The 19,646-nt window shown below is 39.2% G+C and overlaps 2 pseudogenes; both read left to right on the forward strand.

Moving 5' to 3' along the window:
• The first annotated feature begins 7,841 nt into the window (after nucleotides 1-7,841).
• On the forward strand, nucleotides 7,842-8,990 carry LOC124968010 (olfactory receptor 7D4-like; annotated as a pseudogene).
• A 9,186-nt stretch (nucleotides 8,991-18,176) lies between these two features.
• LOC124968011 (olfactory receptor 7D4-like) lies at nucleotides 18,177-19,114 on the forward strand (annotated as a pseudogene).
• The last annotated feature ends 532 nt before the right edge of the window (nucleotides 19,115-19,646 follow it).

The raw sequence follows: 19,646 nt of genomic DNA on the forward strand, positions 1-19,646 counted from the left end.
AAAGCAGCTGAATCTTGTTTCTAACCTGTGATCCTCCTGCCTCAGCCTCCCAAGACACTGAATTTACAGATATGTACCACTGTGCCAACAGATTTGTTTTACTTATAATGATCATAATTTCACCTAATGTCTGCCTGAGTTCAGGGGATATTGCTAAATGATATCAATGCAGGAAAAATATATTGTGATGTTAAGGATGGAAGTTCACATTAAAGTGCCCACTGAAGGTGGAAGGAACCACAAAACAACAATTATATCATCACATCACTGAATTCTTTTATCCATCCTATCATTTAGGGAATTTTTACTACTTCCCCCTGGAGAGGTAAAGTATTTGTAACTAATATAGTTTAAATAACTTTCTCATGGTCATACATAATACTGTGGGTAGGTCAAGTCTACTCCAGGAAGTCTGACTCAAGAACCCCAGATACAAATCAAGCTGTATTCTGCTTCTTGGGAGAGCTAGGCATCTAAAACAATTATCATAAATATTAATAGTGAAAGGTATCACTTATTCAGAATCCTAATATACACAGGGGTTTTTAACTTCAAAAACACAGCAATAATAAACATACATAATAATATCTTTAGGTTAAAAAAAGTTGGTGACATAGCAATCACAATATTAGGAATAACTGAAACATAGAATAAAGTTTGCTATTACTTATAGGTCCATGCTTCATCACTCTTTTTTTTATTGTAAACAAATGGGATACATGTTGTTCTCTGTTCAGGGCGAAAGGCATACCATTTGTGTAATCATAAAATATTATATAGGGTAATGCCGTTTGATTCACTCTGTTATTTTTTCCTTCCCCCACCCCTCCACCACTCTTTTCCCCCTTACAGTCTTTCCTTCTCGATTCTTGTCCCCATCCCTAACCCTAACTCTAACCTAACCCTAACCCCACCACCCCCCATTATGTGTCATCATCCACGTATTAGTGATATCATTTCTCTTTGTTTTTTTGAGATTGGCTTATCTCACATAGCATGATATTCTCCAAATTCATCCATTTGCCTGCAAATGCCATAATTTTATCATTCTTTCTGGCTGAGTACTATTCCATTACATTATATATATACCACATTTTCTTATCCATTCATCAATTGAAAGCATCTAGGTTGGTTCCACAATCTGGCTATTGTGAACTGAGCAGCTATGAACATTGATGTGGCAGTATCTCGTAATATGCTGATTTTTAAGTCTTTTGGGTATAAGCAAGGAGTGGGATAGCTGCGTTCAAATGGTGGTTCCACTCCGAGTTTCCTAAGGAGTCTCCACACTGCTTTCCAGAGGGGCTGCACTAATTTGGCAGCCCCACCAGCAATGTATGAGTGTTTACCTTTCTCCCCCCATCCCTCACCCAACACTGTTGTTGCTGTATTCTGATAATCACCATTCTAATTGGGGGTGAGCTGGAAACTTAGGGTGGTTTGATTTTGAATTTCTCTTATTACTAGAGAGGTTGAACATTTTCATATGTTTGTGATTGCTTATAGATCTTCTTCTGTGAAGTGTCTATTCATTTCCTTAGCCCATTTGTTGATGGATTAGTTGCATTCTTGGTGTAGAGTTTTTGAGTTCTTTATAGATTCTGAAGATTAGTGTCTATCTGAAGTATGATTGGCAAAGATTTTCTCCCATTCTGTAGGCTCTTTCTTACATTGCTGATAGTTCCTTTGCTGAGAGAAAGCTTTTTAGTTTGAATCTGTCCCAGTTATTGATATCTTGCTTTTATTTCTTGTGCTACGGGAGTCCTGTTGAGGAAGTCTGGTCCTAAGCCGACATGTTGAAGCTCTGGACCTACTTTTTTCTTCTATAAGATGCAAGTCTCGGTCTGATTCCAGGGTCTTGATCCATGTTGAGTTAGGTTCGTGCATGGTGAGAGATACGGGTTTAGTTTCATTCTGTTGCATATGGATATCCAATTCTCCCAGCACCATTGTTGAAGAGGCTATCTTTTCTCCATTGCCTATTTTTGGCACTTTTATCTAATATGAGGAAATGTATTTATTTGGGTTGTGTCCGTGTCCTCTATTCTGTACCATTGACCCACCTTTCTGTTTTGGTACCAATACATGCCGTTTTCGTTACTATTGCTTTGTAGTAGAGTTGAAATCTGTATTGTGTTACCCCCTGCTTCCCCTTTCTGCCAAGGATTGCTGTAGCTATTCTGGGTTTTTTATTCTTCCAGATGAATTTCATGATTGCTTGCTCTAATTCTGTAAGGTACATCATTGGATTTTAATAGGAATTGCATTGAGTCTGTATAGCACTTTTGGTAGTATGCCATTTTGACAATATTAATTCTTCCTATCCAAGAACATGGGAGATCTTTCCATCTTCTAATTTCTTTCTTTAGTGTTCTGTAGTTCTCATTGTAGAGTACTTTCACCGCTTTTGTGAGATTGATTCCCCAGAATTTATTTTTTTCGATGCTATTGTGAATGGGGTAGTTTTCCTAATTCTCTTTCTGAAGATTCATCACATATGTAATAAAAATGCCTTAGATTTATGTGCATTGATCTTATATCCCGCTAATTTACTGAATGTCACTTCTAGATCTAAACGTTTTCTGGTGTAATTTCTTGGTTCCTCTAAGTATATAATCACTACATCAGCAACTAGGGATAGTTTGAGTTCTTCTTTTCTATTCGTATCCCTTTAATTTCTTTTGTCTGTCTTATTTCTCTGGCTAGAGTTTCAAGGATGATATTGAAAAGAAGTGGTGAAGAAGGCATCCCTGCCTTGTTCTCTAGTTTTAGGGGGAAGGCTTTCAGTTTTTCACCATTTAGAATGATATTAGCATGGACTTAGCATAGATGGCCTTTACATGTTAAGGAATGTTCCAACTATCCCTTCATTGTTTTGAGCATGAAGGGTGCTGTATTTTATCAAATGCATTTTCTGATCTATTGAAATAATCATGTGATTCTGACTTTAAGTCTATTGTATGGTGAATGACATTTATTGATTTCCTGATGTTGAACCAACCTTGCTCCCTGGGATGAAACCCACTTGATCATGGTGCACTATCTTTTTAATATGTTGTTGTATGCGATTTGCTAAAATTTTGTTGAGAATTTTTTCATCGATGTTCATTAAGGATATTGGTCTGAAATTTTCTTTCCTCAATGTGTCTCTGTCTGGTTTAGGTATCAGGGTGATATTGGCTTCATAGAATGAGTTGGGAGAGTTCCTCTTCTTCTATTTATGGAATACTTGAGAAGTATTGTAATGAGCTCTTCTTTAAAGGTTTTGTAGAACTCGGCTGAGAACCCATCTCGTCCTGGACTTTCTTTGTTGGTAGGCTTTTAATGACTTCTTCTGTTCATTACTTGAATTGGTCTATTTAAATTGTGTATGTCCTCCTTCGTTTTGTTTAGGCAATTCATATGTCTCTAGAAACCTGTTGATGTCTTCAAAATTTTCTATTTGTGGAGTATAGATTTTCAAATAGCTTCTAATTATGTTTTGTATTTCAGTCAGTGTCTGTTGTGATATTTCCTTGTTCATTCCGAATTTTAGTGATTTGGTTTTCTCTCATCTTCTTTTTGTTAGTGTGGCTAAAGGTTTATCAATTTTTGTTTATTTTTTTTCGAAGAACCAACTATTTATTTTGTCAATTTTTTGTATTGTTTCTTTTGTTTCAATTTCATTGATATCAGGCTCTGAGTTTAACTATTTCCTGTCTTCTACTACTTTTGGTTGTTCTGTCTTCTCTTTCTAGGGCTTTGAGCTGTAGTGTTAGGTCATTTATTTGTTGAGTTTTACTTCTTTATATTAATGCACTCCATGAAATAAATTTTCCTCTAAGTACTGCTTTCATAGTGTCCCAGAGATTTTGATATGATGTTTCTTGTCTCATTTACCTCTAAGAATTTTTTAATTTCCTCCTAATATCTTCTGTATCCATTATCATATAATAGCAATTGTTTAATCTCCAGGTGTTGGAGTAGTTTCTGTTTTTACTCTTTCATTTATTTCTAACTTCAATCCATTATGATCTGATAGAATACAAGGTAGTGTCTCTATCTTCTTGTATTTGCTAACTTTAGTTTTGTGGCATAATATATGGTCTATTTTAGAGAAGGATCCATGTGCTGCTGAGAAGAAAGTGTATTCGCTGTTGGTTGGATGGTATATTCTATAAATATCCGTTAAGTCTAAATTATGATTGTGTTATTGAATCTATGGTTTCTTTGTTCAATTTTTGTTTGGAAGATCTGTCCAGTGGTGAGAGAGGCATGTTTAAAATCACCTAGTATTATTGTGTTATGGTCTATTTGGTTTCTGAAATTGAGAAGGATTGTTTGACATACATGGATGAGCCACTGTTTGGGGCATAGATGTTTATGATTGCTATATCTTGCTGATTTATGCTTCCCTTAAGCAGTATGCAATGTCCTTCTTTATCCCTTCTGACTAACTTGGCTTGAAGTCCACATTATCTGAAATGAGGATGGATACTCCAGCTTTCTTGCTGAGTCCATGTGCATGGTATGTTTTTCCCCATCCTTTCACCTTTAGTCTAGGTATCTCTTTCTATGAGGTGAGTCTCTTGCAGGCAACATATTGTTGGATCTTTCCTTTTTAATCCATCTGCCCAGTCTATGTCTTTTGATTGATGAATTCATGCATTAACATTCAGGGTTATTATGAGATATGATTTGTATTCCTGGTCATTTGGTTCATTTTTAAATTTTATTTATTATTTTTTTTGTCACAACTTGGTTCCTCCTTTATTTGACAGTTCCTTTAGGATAATTCCTCCCTTTGCGATTGCTTCTTTGTTTTTTATCCTCTTCCTCATGGAATATTTTGCTGAGAATGTTCTGAATGCTGGCTTTCATTTTGTAAATTCTTTTAGCTTTTGTTTATCATGGAATAGATTTTATTTCATCGTCAATTTGAAGGTTAAGTTTTGCTGGGTATAAGATTCTTGGTTGGCATCCATTTCTTTCAGAGCTTGAAAATGTTGTTCCAGGCCCTTCTAGCTTTTAGGTCTTGATTGAAAAATCTGCTGATTTCTTATTGTTTCCCCCTGAATGTAATTTTGGTTCTTTTCTCTCACAGCCTTTAAATTCTGTCTTTATTTTGTATGTTAGGTATTTTCATAATAATGTGCCTGGTGTGGGTCTGTTGTAATTTTGTGTATTTGGAGTCATATAAGCCTCTTGAACTTGAATTTCCATTTCATTCTTCAGGTTTGGGAAATTTTCTGATATTATTTCATTGAATAGATTGTTCATTCCTTTGGTTTGTTCTCTAAGCCTTCCTCAATCCCAAGTAATTCTCAAATTTGGTCCTTTTCATGATATCCCATAGTTCTTGGAGATTCTGTTCATGATTTTTACCATCTTCTCTGTTTGTTCAACTTTGTTTTCAAGGTTAAATATTTTGTCTTGCAATATCTGAGGTTCTGTCTTCCAGGTGTTCTATCCTATGGTTTATGCTTTCTATGGAGTCTTAATTTGGTTTATTGCTTTCTTCATTTCAAGGATTTCTGTTTGTTTTTTTTCAATATCTCTAATCTTTATTGAATGATCTTTTGCTTCCTGTATTTGCTCTTTAACTGTCGATTGGTGCGATCATCAATGCCTGCATTTGCTCTTTCATCTCATCATTCAATGCCTGCATTTGCTCTTTCATCTCATATTTGCTTCCCTGATCATTTTAATTATGTACATTTCTGAACTCCCTTTCTCTCATTTCTTCTGCCATGCTGTTGTTGGATTTTATTGATGTAACATCTAGATTTGTTTGGGGCATTTTTCTTCCCTTGTTTTCTCATATTATTCAGGAATCAGTGGGTCATTAAGATATTGCAGATTTCCTCTATTGACTTATAATGTCCCTGAAGATTGCTAGTATATCCCCTCTTATCCTTCAGTAGCCTGCATTCTGGAGGAAGTTGATAATGCTGGTGCTCCACAATGCAAGGTGCCTCTCTAGGGTTGGTGACCCTCAAGTGGGGTATATTCCCTGATAGTGGGCAGAGGTGCCTCCACTTGTTGACCAATGGTCATCCAAAGGGGAACTAGGCTGTGGGTGAGGCAAGGCTTGTTTGTGCTTATGTCTCTTGTTTTACTGACCTTGTGGGAAACCTCACCCTGCGGGGAAGACTCACCAAGTGGGGAGGTCTCGCTGGTCAGTTCCCCTCCTAGAGGTTCCCCTCAATCTACAACTACCACCTGGGCTGGGCTGTCTTCCTCTGCAATGTTCCCAGGGGCCCGGACCTACCTCCTGGGCCTGGGAGACTCACCCTTCGCAGACGAGTCTCCTTAGGCTGCCTCTCCTCAGAGAATCTGCCCACAGTCCTGGAAACTTCGCTCCACCCTAGGCGTGTCTCTGTGCAGCTCTTCCAGCAAGAAACCGCCTAGGTCCTGGGACCCGCTCTGTACCTAATCGCCTGACTATGTGGCCCCTCCTCTGAGTCACCACCTGGAGTCCCATACAATAGCTCTGAGAACCAGAGACCCACCACACACCTCCTCCTCCAGACAGTAACCTGGTGTTCCGACACAGTCACTAGGAGTCCAAGCAACTCACTTCGTGTCTCCTCCTCCCGCCAACCACCCGTAGCCCTAAGCAGTCACTCCTGAGTCCAAGTGACCCACCCTGTTCCTCCTCCTCCTCGGGGGTAGCCCCCTGCGTGTTCAGGAGTGTTCACTCGGAGACCAAGGGACCCACCGTGCTCCTCCTCCAGGCAGGCCACCGGTGTTCATGAGCGGTCACTTTGAGTCCAAACAACTCACCACTTGCCTCCTCCTCTGGCAACCGCCTGTGGCTCTGATGTAGTCACTGCTAGACCAAGCAACCCACAGCGCTTCTCCTCTTCCTTCGGGCAACCCCCTGGGTGTTCAGAAGTGGTCACTCTGAGTCCAAACAGCTCGCCATGCAACTCCTCCTCAGGCAGCTTCCTGGAGACCCAGTGGTTGCTCCAGTCCAAGCGCTGTGCTGAGCCGCCTCCTCTACGATAGTCCCCAGTTGGTCCATGTTTACCGCTCCAGTGGAGGGGAAATGGTGCCTCCTGGGCAACTCTACCTTCACAAAGTTCCCTGCCTATCCATGGAACTACTGCACCCATCCCAGGATGGCCTCCCAACAGGGAGAGACCCACCCGAGCGGCTTGAGATTGGTCCCTAAGTCTCTCACTATCTCCTCTTTTGAAATCCTGTGTCCTGGAGCAACATGAATTTGGGGGGGCAGCTGCCCCTGCTAGTCCACCATCTTTGAAAACCCCTGCTTCATCACTCTATAGAGCTATTACAATTAAGGAAATGTGAGGACTATCAAATATCCAATTTGTTCAAATATTCTGAATGGGTCATAACAAAGATGAAATTAGCTCATGTACTTAAATTTAAGAAGGGAATTAAAACAAGGGAGTAGAGGTAAAATGAGAGACTTCTGGTGAGTTAGAGAAAGTTTGAATTGTTATAGACATGCAAAAATAAGGGGAGTTACCACTTAGCCATATGAACCACTGTGGGAAGGAATCATGGATGCCAAAGGACATCCACCCAGGGGTCATTGTGAAGGGAGGACTTCTTAAGATCCAGCTGTATTGCTTTATTTGGCTTGTTTGATTCTTTCATTTGTGTGTTTGTTTCATTTGTGTTTGTTCCATGGGAACAAACAGCTACATGGATGCAGGAAACAGCACAGTCTTATTACAATTCCTCCTTCTGGGTCTCTCGGAAGACCCAGAACTGCAGCCTGTCCTATTTGGCCTCTTCCTGTCCATGTACCTGGTCACAGTGCTGGGAACCTCCTCATCATCCTGGCCATCTGCTCTGGCTCCCACCTCCACACCCCCATGTACTTCTTCCTCTCCAACCTGTCCTTTGGAGACATCTGTTTCACCTCCACCACGGTGCCAAAGATGGTGAACATCCAGGCACAGAGCAAAGGCATCTCCTACATAGACTGTCTCACTCAGGTGTATTTTTTATGTTTTTTGCTGGAATGGATAATTTCTACTGACTGTGATGGCCTATGGACTGCTTTGTGGCCATCTGCCATCCCCTGAATTACTTGCTCATCATGAACCCTCACTTCTGTGTCCTCCTGGTTTTGATGAGCTGGCTCATTGTCTTCTGCAGTTCTCTGATTCATATTTTACTGATGAAGAGGCTAAGCTTCTCCATAGGCACCAAAATCCCACATTTCTTCTGTGAATTAGCACAGGTCCTGAAGGTGGCCAGCTCTGATACCCTCATCAATAATATCCTGCTGGTAGCAACCACACTGCTCTGTGTGTTTCCTGTGACTGGGATCCTCTTCTCTTACTCACAGATTTTCTCCTCCCTAATGAGAATGTCCTCCACTGAGAGCAAGTGTAAAGCATTTTCTACCTGTGGATCTCACCTCTGTGTGGTCTCCTTGTTCTATGGAACAGCACTTGGGGTTTACCTCAGTTCTGCTGTGACTCATTCTTCCAGAAGTGCACAGTCATTTCAGTGATGTACACCATGGTCACCCCCATGCTGAACCCCTTCATCTACAGCCTGAGGAACAAGTATGTGAAGGGAGCCCTGGGGAGACTCCTCAGCAGAGTAGCTTCTGGTTCTTGAGGGATCACTGACTTCAGAAGCAGGTGGAATGCTGGACTTCTGAGGCAAATACTGACAATGTTCTTATCATGTCCCTTTTCTTCCCTGAAAAATATGCTTCTTCGTATTTCTATTCCAGAAGCACCTTTGACTTTGCTCTATAAGAATTTGCATTTTGTTTCTCCTGAACACTTCATCAATACATCCTTCTTAAATTTTCTCCCTGCAGATAGTCTTTAATCTACAGGGTCCTTAATCTACAGATGTTTCCAACCTGGATCAGGCTTTGTCCTTAGAATTTTAATTTGATGTTTAAAGGCCTTACCATGGCACTACTGACACGTGTCCCCTGAACATTTGCCTCTTGAATGTGATGCTTCTTCACCTTAAGGTGCTTAACCTCTTGTTCTTCCTATAGGAATTGAATGAGATCATACAACAGTCTAAGGAAAATGATTAACATTTCATGAATGTGGTTGTCACTTGCCTTTGTGACTTTATTATCCTGAAAAGATATCTTTGAGATATTTTCTTTCTTTCACATAGTTTCTAAATGAAGAAGACTTGATTAGACTGAGTGTAACGGGACCGTGAAACTTGAGTGCAGACTTCTCCTTGTTATCCTGCCTTTTGTAACAGCGTGGATAGATTTTGAAAAAGGAACAGGGAATCTAGGATTCTTTGAAACCTGGCTTGTTCATAGGAATCATAAAGATAAAATGTGTAGAAGGGCTCTGAGACATTACTTCCTTTTTTTGTGATCCTGTTTTTCCCCTTTCTTCCTCCTTTCCTACCCCCTTTTTTTCTTCCTTCATTCCCTTTGGTGGCTTTATTGATTAATGATAATTATCTCTTTTTCTTTTTCATGACTAATATTTCAATGATGAGCATCAGGGTATGTTCCTTGTTACAGTTATTGCCAACAGGGATTCTGTGGATATGATGCACATATATTTGTGTGAGTACATGTAAGAACTGAATAATGATATTTCAAATAATGAAGATCACATAGCTGTATGATGGTAGTGCAAAAGCATATTGTTACTCTGAAAGTTTGTATCCATCTGAGCTTTTTTAAGTACATTCCATGGTGTTTGTATAAAGAATAAATTTCATTATACTGTCTTCCTCAGGTCAATCCTCACTGTTAAGTAAAACATGACTATATTTTAAAAATATTTAGTCAATATATCTACAAATAGGACCAGTGGGTGGCAAGAGAGTTGTAAGTATTTAACTGTTGAGGAATTTCCAAACTATTTTTAGTATTACCTGGTGCATTTTACATTCTAATATATAGAGATTCTAATATATCATCACATCCTTATCATACCTGTTATTTTCATTTTATATACCATATAGCTCCAATGTGTTCTGAACTGCTATCTCATTGTGTCTTTAGTTTCCATTTCCCTGTGACTTATTAGGAGTTTGTTGGAAGTTTACATATTTTCAGTGGAGAAACATCTTTTCAAGTCTTCATCGTTATGTATTTTAATTGCACAGTTTGTGCTTGTGTTTCTGACCTATAATTTTTTTCATTTATTCTGGACACTTGATCTGGATAAGTGTTTTGCAATTATTTCCTTATTTTGGGGTGTTGGTGGTGGAGGGGAATTTCAATATCCATTGTTTGACATACAATAAACCAGACCAAAAACAACAGGACAGAGTTTAGAGTAGAAATATCAATAGTTGTGATCTATTTGACATTTATGTAATATGTTTCAGAGAAAATGAAGAATATGCATGATCTTAATTGTGTCATTTGATTGTATGACAATAGAAAAACTACAAAACACTATTGAGAGAAATCTAAGAGAACATTAACAGGAGCTTTTGTGAGAAATAGTGCATATATTTTATAGGTATAGAATATTGCCTAGCCTTTGGTAATAACTCAACAAATGGTAACTGATTTTAGTATTTCCAAATAAATTATTTTTGTATTTTTAATGTTTTATTATCATATTATAATATACATAATAGTGAATTTCATTCTGACACAATCATACAAACTTGGAGTATAAATATCTCCAGTTCAGTTCTTCCTCATACCCTTCCTTCTTCCCTCCTGCTCCTCCCCTTCCTCTACTCTACTTATCTGCCTTCTATTTGCCTATTGTTTTTTAATTGGTGCTTTATAAATACACATAAAGGTGGAATCCACTGTGATATATAGATCCACATATATACATAATTTATATTTTATATATACACATAGCATATCTGGGTCAATTTTATTCCACATTTTCTCCCTTTCCCCATCCTTCCTCCCTCCCCTACAACCCCTTCCTCTACTCCACTGATCCCCTTTCAATTTTCATGGGATACCACTATTTTTCCTCATTTTATTATAATTTCCACAGAGGAGAGAAAACATTCAAACCTTGACTTTCTCAGTCTGGCTTACTTCACGTACCATGAGGTTCTCCATTTCCATCCGCTTACCTGCAAAGGTCATGATTTCATTATTCTTTATGACTGACAGGAACTATATTGTGTGTGTGTATGCCGCAATATCTTATCCACCAATCTGTCGAGGGTACCTGGGCTGATTCCATAACTTGACTGTTGTGAATTGTGCTGCCCTAAACTTTATGTAGCTGTGTCCCTATAATATGCTGATTGAGATCTTTTGGATCCAACTAAGGAGTGGGACAGGGGATACGTGGTTTCTCATTCCCAGTTGTTGGAAGAATCCACATTCTGCTTCCCAGAGGGGTTGTACTAATTTCCAGTCCCCTCAACAGTGTATGAGTGTACCTTTTATTCACATATCCTTGCCATCCTGTATTATTAATTGTATTATTTGTAGTATTATTTGATAACTGCCATTCTAAACTGGGGTGACATGAAATCTGTGTGGGGTTTTATTTGTATTTTCCTGATATAGGACATTTTGCATGTATTTGTAGTCATTTTGCATTTCTTTTGCTTTGTGTGTGTGGTGTGTGTGTGTGTGTGTGTGAAGTGCCTCTTCATTTTTTGCCCATTTTTAATTGGTTTATATGGGGTTTCTGGTGTTAAGTTTTTGAATTCTTTGTATATTCTAAATGTTAATCCCCAGAGAAGTAGCTGGCAAAATTTTATTCCCACTTTTAATAAAGTTATTTTTTCCCTATTTGTTCCATGTATCTTGAATATTCACCTCTTATCCACTGAAAAGCCTCTGAATAAATTCTCCTATTCCATTCATTGTCCCTTATCTTTGTGGATTATTTCTTTTGCTGTATGAAAACTCTGTACTGGTGTTCCCACACACGTTGGAATGGTTGTTATCAAAATGTTAAAGATAAGAGATAATTATTGAGGAGGATAAGGAGGAAAGAGAACTCTTGTAGATCATGGGTGGGAATATAAATTAGTACAACCACTGCAGAAAACAGTAAGAAGTTCCTCCAAAAAATTTAAAACATGAATGATTGAGTGATCCCGGGACTGATTATATGTCCAAGGAAATAAGACCAGTATCTTTCTAAGGTATCTTACCTCTCATGTTCTGATCCATTAATGACACCAACTTATAAAATTCACATGAATGTCCAACAGATGAGGGAATAGAGAAAATGTGCCATGAATACCCAGTGAAATACTGTTCAGGCATGAATGAGAGAGAAATGTTCTCCTTAAAAGCAACATGGGTTTTTCAACATTTAGAATGATATTAGCCATGGACTTAGCATAGATGGCCTTTACAATGTTAAGGAATGTTCCCACTATCCCTATTTTTTCTAGTGTTTTGAGCATGAAGTGGTGCTGAATTTTATCAATTCTTTTCTGCATCTATGAAATAATCATGTGATTCTTGACTGTAAGTCTGTTGATATGGTGAATTACATTTATTGATTTCCTGATGTTGAACCAACCTTGCATCCCTGGGATGAAACCCACTTGATCATGGTGCACTATCTTTTTAATATGTTTTTGTATGCGATTTGCTAAAATTTGTTGAGAATTTTTGCGTCGTGTTCATTAAGGATACTGGTCTGAAATTTCTTTCCTCGATGTGTCTCTGTCTGGTTGAGGTATCGGGGTGATATTGGCTTCATAGAATGAGTTTGGGAGGGTCCCTCCTCTTCTATTTAATGGAATACTTTGAAAAGTATTGGAATGAGCACTTCTTTAAAGGTTTTGTAGAACTCGGCTGAGAACCCATCTCGTCCTGGACTTTTCTTTGTTGGTAGGCTTTTGATGACTTCTTCTATTTCATTACTTGAAATTGGTCTATTTAAATTGTGTATGCCCTCCTCGTTTAGTTTAGGCAATTCATATGTCTCTGGAAACCTGTTGATGTCTTCGAAATTTTCTATTTTGTTGGAGTATAGATTTTCAAAATAGCTTCTAATTATGTTTTGTATTTCAGTCGTGTCTGTTGTGATGTTTTCTTGTTCATTCTGAATTTTAGTGATTTGGGTTTTCTCTCATCTTCTCTTTATTAGTGTGGCCGAGGGTTTATCAATTTTGTTTATTTTTTAAAGAATCAACTACTTATTTTTTCAATTTTTGTATTGTTTCTTTTGTTTCAATTTTGTTGATTTCAGCTCTGAGTTAACTATTTCCCGTCTTCTTCCCCTTTTGGTGTTGGTCTGTTCTTCTTTTTCTAGGGCTTTGAGCTGTAATGTTAGGTCATTTATTTGTTGAGTTTTACTTCTTTTATTGAATGTGCTCCATGAAATAAATTTTCCTCTAAGTACTGCTTTCCATCTCAATCCAATTAGAATGGTGATTATCAAGAATACAAGAAACAACAGGTGTTGGTGAGGATGTGGAGAGAAAGGTACACTCATGCATTGCTGGTGGGCTGCAAATTAGTGCAGCCACACTGGAAAGCAGCGTGGAGATTCCTTAGAAATCTAGGAATGGAACCACCATTTGACCCAGCTATCCCACTCCTTGGCCTTTACTCAAAGGACTTACAATCAGCATACTACAGAGATACAGCCACATCAATGTTCATAGCTGCTCAATTCACAATAGCCAGAGTGTGGAACCAACCTAGATGCCCTTCAATTGATGAATGGATGAAGAACTGTGGCATATATATACAATGGAATATTACTCAGCCATAAAGAATGAAAAAATTATGGCATTTGCAGGCAAATGGATGAAATTGGAGAATATCATGCTAAGTGAGATAAGTCAATCTCAAAAAACCAAAGGAAGAATGATCTCACTGATAAGTGAATGATGACACATAATGGGGCATGGGAGGGGTTAGTTTTAGGGTTAGAGTTATGGTTAGGGAGGGGGTCAAGAATGGAGGAAGGAAGGACTGTATAGAGGGAAAAGAGGGGTGGTAGGAATGGGGGGGAAGGGAAAAAATAACAGAATGAATCAACCAACATTACCCTATGTAAATTTATGAATACACAAATGGTATGCCTTTACTCCATGTACAGAGAAACAACATGTATCCCATTTGTTTATAATTAAAAAAAAAGAAACCCAATAAAGGATGTTGAAGAAAAAAAAAAAACATGGATGAATCTGGAGAACAGTATATTGAGTGAAATAAATCAGGCAAAGAAGTATAAATACCCCATGATCTCATTATATGTAGAATTTTAAATACTTGATCTTACAGAAACAGCAGAATGGTGTTTACCCAAGATTAGGAAGTTGGGAGTTCAATTTGTGAATGTAAAATTGTCAAAGAATACCAAATACCAGGTGGATAAGAGGATAAGTTAAAGAGATCAATTGTATATCATGGTGACTATAGTTAATGATTATGCATCTTTTTTTTTTTTAAATGAGGAGTGGATGAGAATCATGAGAACAATAACAATATGAGGGAATGCTTGTGTTAATTTTTGAATTTTAATTTTATAATTTATAATACTTTAAAATATGTTTATGCTTTGAATAAATACAATTATATTTATCATTTTAAAAATAAATAAATCCGAAACAACTAAGAAAAATATCAAGGACTTCTTTGTCTCCACAACATTGTTCACCCAAAATTGTCCATGAAAACTCCAGTGTATGATTCAAGAGGGGCGAGTCACTGAAAGATGATTCCCCCACGACAGGGTCAGGGAGCCCTAGAGGATCTGGGTTCCAGGTTCTTGGTGTGAGCCAAGAATTGAGTAAAGTGAGAGAGGTTGGCAGGGAAGATGGTGGTTATTGAAATTAAAGGGAGCACTCTGGGAGAGCAGAGCGGCTGAGCTGCCAGGTAACTTGAGGCCCAGGCTACACAATGGAGCTGTCTCTTGTTGGGTTGTGCCAGTTCTCCCCCTTCTCCCCTGGGCAGATCTGGGGTTGATTGGCACCTTGATAGACAGCTGAATTCTATATAATTTATTTTCTATTGCCCACACATAAGTTTCTTCCCCCCACAGCAAATGCACAGTGGGAAGCAATGCAATGCTAATGGTACATAAAGAGCAACAAGTTAACTTGAGGCCAGTCCTTGGTCTACCGTGCATGCCCAGGATTGGAAACTTTGCCTTCATGGTCTCAAATTCCCCTAGTGGTACCCAGCTTCCTCCTTTTAACATGATGTCCCAGTTTTCCCTCACGGGAATGAGTTTTAGGTGGGATGTTGGGAGGTCCCTTTGAGGAACTAGGAGCCCTAAGGGGTGCTCCCTTCCCCTGCCCTGTCTCCCACCATGTGCTCCTTGTGGACATGAGACCTCCCTAAAGAATGGTTGGTGACCTATAATTCAAACCACATGGAGAAAATTTTCTCCTTAGAGGAAATAAAGTTATTTCATCCTACTTTTTCCTATGTAGACAAGAAAGTGAATGAAAATTTTCTATTTTGCTATCTTCATTTTACCCAAATGGAGCTTACATGTTTGGAGACTGGAGAGATAATAAGAACAATTTGCTTAATCAGGAGCTCTGAGAATTCAACACTTGAGATGACAGAATGTTTAAACATGCCCACGTTGCTCCTCACCTACCATTCTTGATCCAGCCTCTGTCAAAACCCAAGTGGGCTTCCTCGCGACAGAATGTGGAGAAGACAAAGCTTCCCTGACAGACATCTGGGAGAGTTGGTGTGTCCCAGTGAGGCTGGTGGAATAAGAAGGAAAGAACAGGTGGACATGAGTACAGGGCATTGCCTCTACAAGGATGTGTCCCGGAATGACCCAGTTTTATTTAGTATCTGAATGTGTAGTCCCTGTACGTGAAAGGAACTTAAGCTTTCATGGAGACCTCATTCCCAGTTTTTACTCTGTTTCCTTCTCTTTGGATCTAAAACATCTTTCCAATCAGGGTTAGTTTCTGGAGAGTCTCCAGTTCTTCTCCTCCCCTTCCCATGAACTGCAATCTCCTGGCAGATTTCCTGCATCTAATTATTTATTTCATGACTATGCACCAAAAACCTATCATGCAGGAGGTATGGTCTGTTTTGTTTCTAATCTAATTGGATTTTCCTAGTCTATTTCCTATTTTTATAGTCAGATATGAATCACTGATGGTCCTTCCTGTAGCTCCACACTGAGGTGGTTGCCTTTTCATCTCTGTGTCCACAGCAATGTCTAACAATAATGTGATTGTTTCTGACATTCAACATGAACTTCAAATTGCCTATGTTCCAGTTCTCTGAAATACTTTGGAAAATATTCAATGACTGAACATGGAGGAGAATGTATTGGATGTTTCCAAGAAGTTAATACAACTGCTCTAGTGTTTTCATGAAGTTGCTCCTCTTGACTGTGGTTTGAACGTAACTTCTGTTATTGAGTTAGAAAATTACCCTTGGTTTCTTTGTTTGCTTACAGGATCATCCCTGGCCCCTAGTCACAGTGATGATAGTTAAATTCTCTCAAATGCATTTTTGCTGTTATGGTTATAATTTATATTCATTTGCCCATATTTCTAATGAATTATGTTAATCGACATCCTTATGTAACTGGGCTTCCCTTCCCACAGCTGACATCAACTCTTAGTCATCTATTTATTGCTTAAAATCATTACTAATGTCTGTTATTATTCTTATTATTCAACACTGTATTCACATTAGGCATGTGAAAGTTTGAGGATTCTTTTGGTTATGTAGTTGACTTTTTAGTCTCAATTCTTGTTACATAGCCAAACTTGGATTTCATTTGCTTCTGTGAGAGGATCCATGTGAGTCCCTGGAAAGACCCATGATGAGTCCCAACAGTCATAGCGTCAGGCCCACAAGTGAACAGAGAAGTTCGACCTGAGAAGGACATCGAGGAGGAACACAGGCAGCTCTTCTCTGGCCTCACACACTCCACCCTGCTGCCCCTCACCCCACCCTCCATCCCACTGGCCTCTCACACTCCCTGCTATACCAACCCCACTGGAAGGACAACATTTCTCGGCCTGGAACAGTGCTTTTTGCCTCATTTTCTCTGATTACAATGACCCATCCTTCCTCTCTCAGCTCAAATATTTCTATTTCAGGGAAGTGTATCTTACCCACCTCACCAGACTAAACTAAACTAAACTCTCTCTGAACTCTTTCTACCTCAACCTAATTAGCATTCTCAGCCATTCATAAAAACCACCCTCTGGAATATAACCCAGATCTGTAAGAGTTAAATTTGCTTTTCATTTTAATTCAATTTTAAAATTTCTGAATATCTTATTCAAATTTATCTACAGTATATTTGTCCATGAACCCTGCTGATCTGAGCATACTGTCCCCCATTGAAGAACATGGTCATGTGAACACAGTCTCAAAGGGTCTTGAATTTGGCTTTAATGCCTGTGTGCTTTGGTTTCCTCCTTCTATCTATGTAGTCTATGTGATTTTTCCTCTTCTTGTAAGAACTCACTAAGTAGCAGTTCTCTGAAGGAATGAGCCACAGGGATCACTATTAGAAGTGTGTCGTAGCAGTGAAAAGAGGTAACCTATCTGCTTTATTTGTGAACATCACAATCCTCAGAATTCTAGCCTTGAGGTCTGGCAGAACCTAAAAGGGAAATTGATGAGGAATACCAGAGACAGATTTGATGGAGATGCTATGGAAAAAAGCTCCCATCTGTGATTATGTCACAGGAACTACATTAGAAAAGGGCAAGCACCATCTCATCCTATTTTTCTCTTCAGTCCAACTTTTAGTGAATATTTACTATTCCTACTGTAGAGTGGAATATCTGTGGCAAAGAGAATTTAAAACTAAAAGTCACACAGACAAAAAATGATTGAACCAAAATTTTGTTCTAGGAAGCTCTGACTCAAGGACTCAATTTCTAAATCATACTGCCATACTATAATGTGGATCTCTGTATGTCTAACATAATTATCATACAAGTGGAGCACAATAATAGCATTAACAATAGTGATTCCTCCTATTTATTGACATCCTACTATGAAAAAAGGTATATCAAAGAAAAATGGGCTGGTTTAGATAAATTCACATATATAGGGAAAAAAGCAGTGAGAAGATGATAAATGAGAGCTTACTGCTAATTTTTTTTAAAGGTTGGTCAGTGTACACATTTAAAGTGGACGTAAACTTTACCACTTGACTCAGTGAATCAGTGTCATGAGAAACTCTCATGGAGAGTGAAGGTCATCCATCCAAGGGTGATATTGTAAGTGGTTACTTTCCAAGTGGCCTGTTGCCTGTGTTTTCAACTCATCGTTTGTCTCTTTCTTAAGCAGAAAAGCCAGTGACATGGAGTCAAAAAACCACTCAGGAATAGCAGAATTTATGCTCCTGGGCCTCTCAGATGACCCACAACTGCAGCCCCTTTTATTTGACCTGTTCCTGTGCATGTTCCTGATCACACTTCTTGGGAACCTGCTCATCATCCTGGCTGTCAGCTCTGTCTCCCATCTCCTCACCCCCATGTACTTCTTCCTCTCCAACCTGTCCTTTGTTGAACTCTGTTTAACCTCTGCCACCATCCCCAAGATGCTGGTGAACATCGAGGCACAGAGAAAAGACATCTCCTACAGCAGTTGCCTTACTCAGGTGTATTTTATAATGTTTTTTGCAGGGATGGATAATTTCCTCTGACTTTGATGGCCTACGACCACTTTGTCGCCATCTGCCAGCCCCTGAACTACATGGTCATCATGAACCCCTGACTCTGTGTCCTCCTGGTGCTGCTGTCTTGGCTCATCATGTTCTGGGTGTCCTTGCTTCACATTCTACTCCTGAAGCGACTGACCTTCTCCACAGGCACAACAGTCCCTCATTTCTTCTGTGAACTCTCTCACCTTCTCAAAGCAACCAGCTCTGACACCCTCATCAATATCATCTTACTGTATGTGGTGACCGCCCTGCTGGGTGTGTTTCCAGTCACTGGGATCCTCTACTCCTACTCTCAGATTGTCTCCTCCTTAATGAGGATGTCCTCCTCTGTGGGCCAGTCTAAAGCCTTCTCCACCTGTGGGTCTCACCTCTGTGTGGTCTCCTTGTTCTATGGGACAGGCTTTGGGATCCACCTTTGTTCTGCCAGGACCCATTCTTCTCAGGGGAACATGATCGCCTCAGTGATGTACATTGTGGTCACCCCCATGTTGAACCCCTTCATCTACAGCCTGAGGAACAAGGATGTGAAGAGGGCCCTGAGGAGACTCCCCAGCAGAGCAGCCTCTTGTCCTTGATGGATCACTGACCTCAGAACTATGGGGACATTGTGTCCACTGAGGCAAATGTAAATTTCAATATCCTGCTTTTCCTCCCTAGAAGTTGTGCCTGGTGTTCACAAACGACCTGACTTTGCAATTTGTTTTTGTGTACTTACCCCTCATGAACTGTCCTAGCAATTCATTATTTTTTCTTTTACATGATAAATCTAATTAAAATTTCAGATATTTCCTATAGATATTCCTGTGATTTCCAACTTCACCTAAAGAACTTATATCAAGTATTGACACAGTTTCCTAAAAGTACCATTATGGAACATAATTCTATTTCACTGTTTTTCATTCTTTCTTTGGAATTTAAAATAATCAAAATGAAGGCTTAGCCTGTGTGTACTGCTTGTCAATCCACACAGGTGACTTCAGTCATGGAAATGTTTCTGAGAGCTTTCTGTGCCTTTCCACTCATTTCTCATAGGAGGAGACTCAGATCAGAAAGAACCATGACCTGGTTGGAGCTGTGAGCCCGCTCTCCTCCTCTGGTTGCCCCACT

Source organism: Sciurus carolinensis, chromosome 17 (assembly GCF_902686445.1).
Source record: "Sciurus carolinensis chromosome 17, mSciCar1.2, whole genome shotgun sequence".
Taxonomy (NCBI): domain Eukaryota; kingdom Metazoa; phylum Chordata; class Mammalia; order Rodentia; family Sciuridae; genus Sciurus; species Sciurus carolinensis.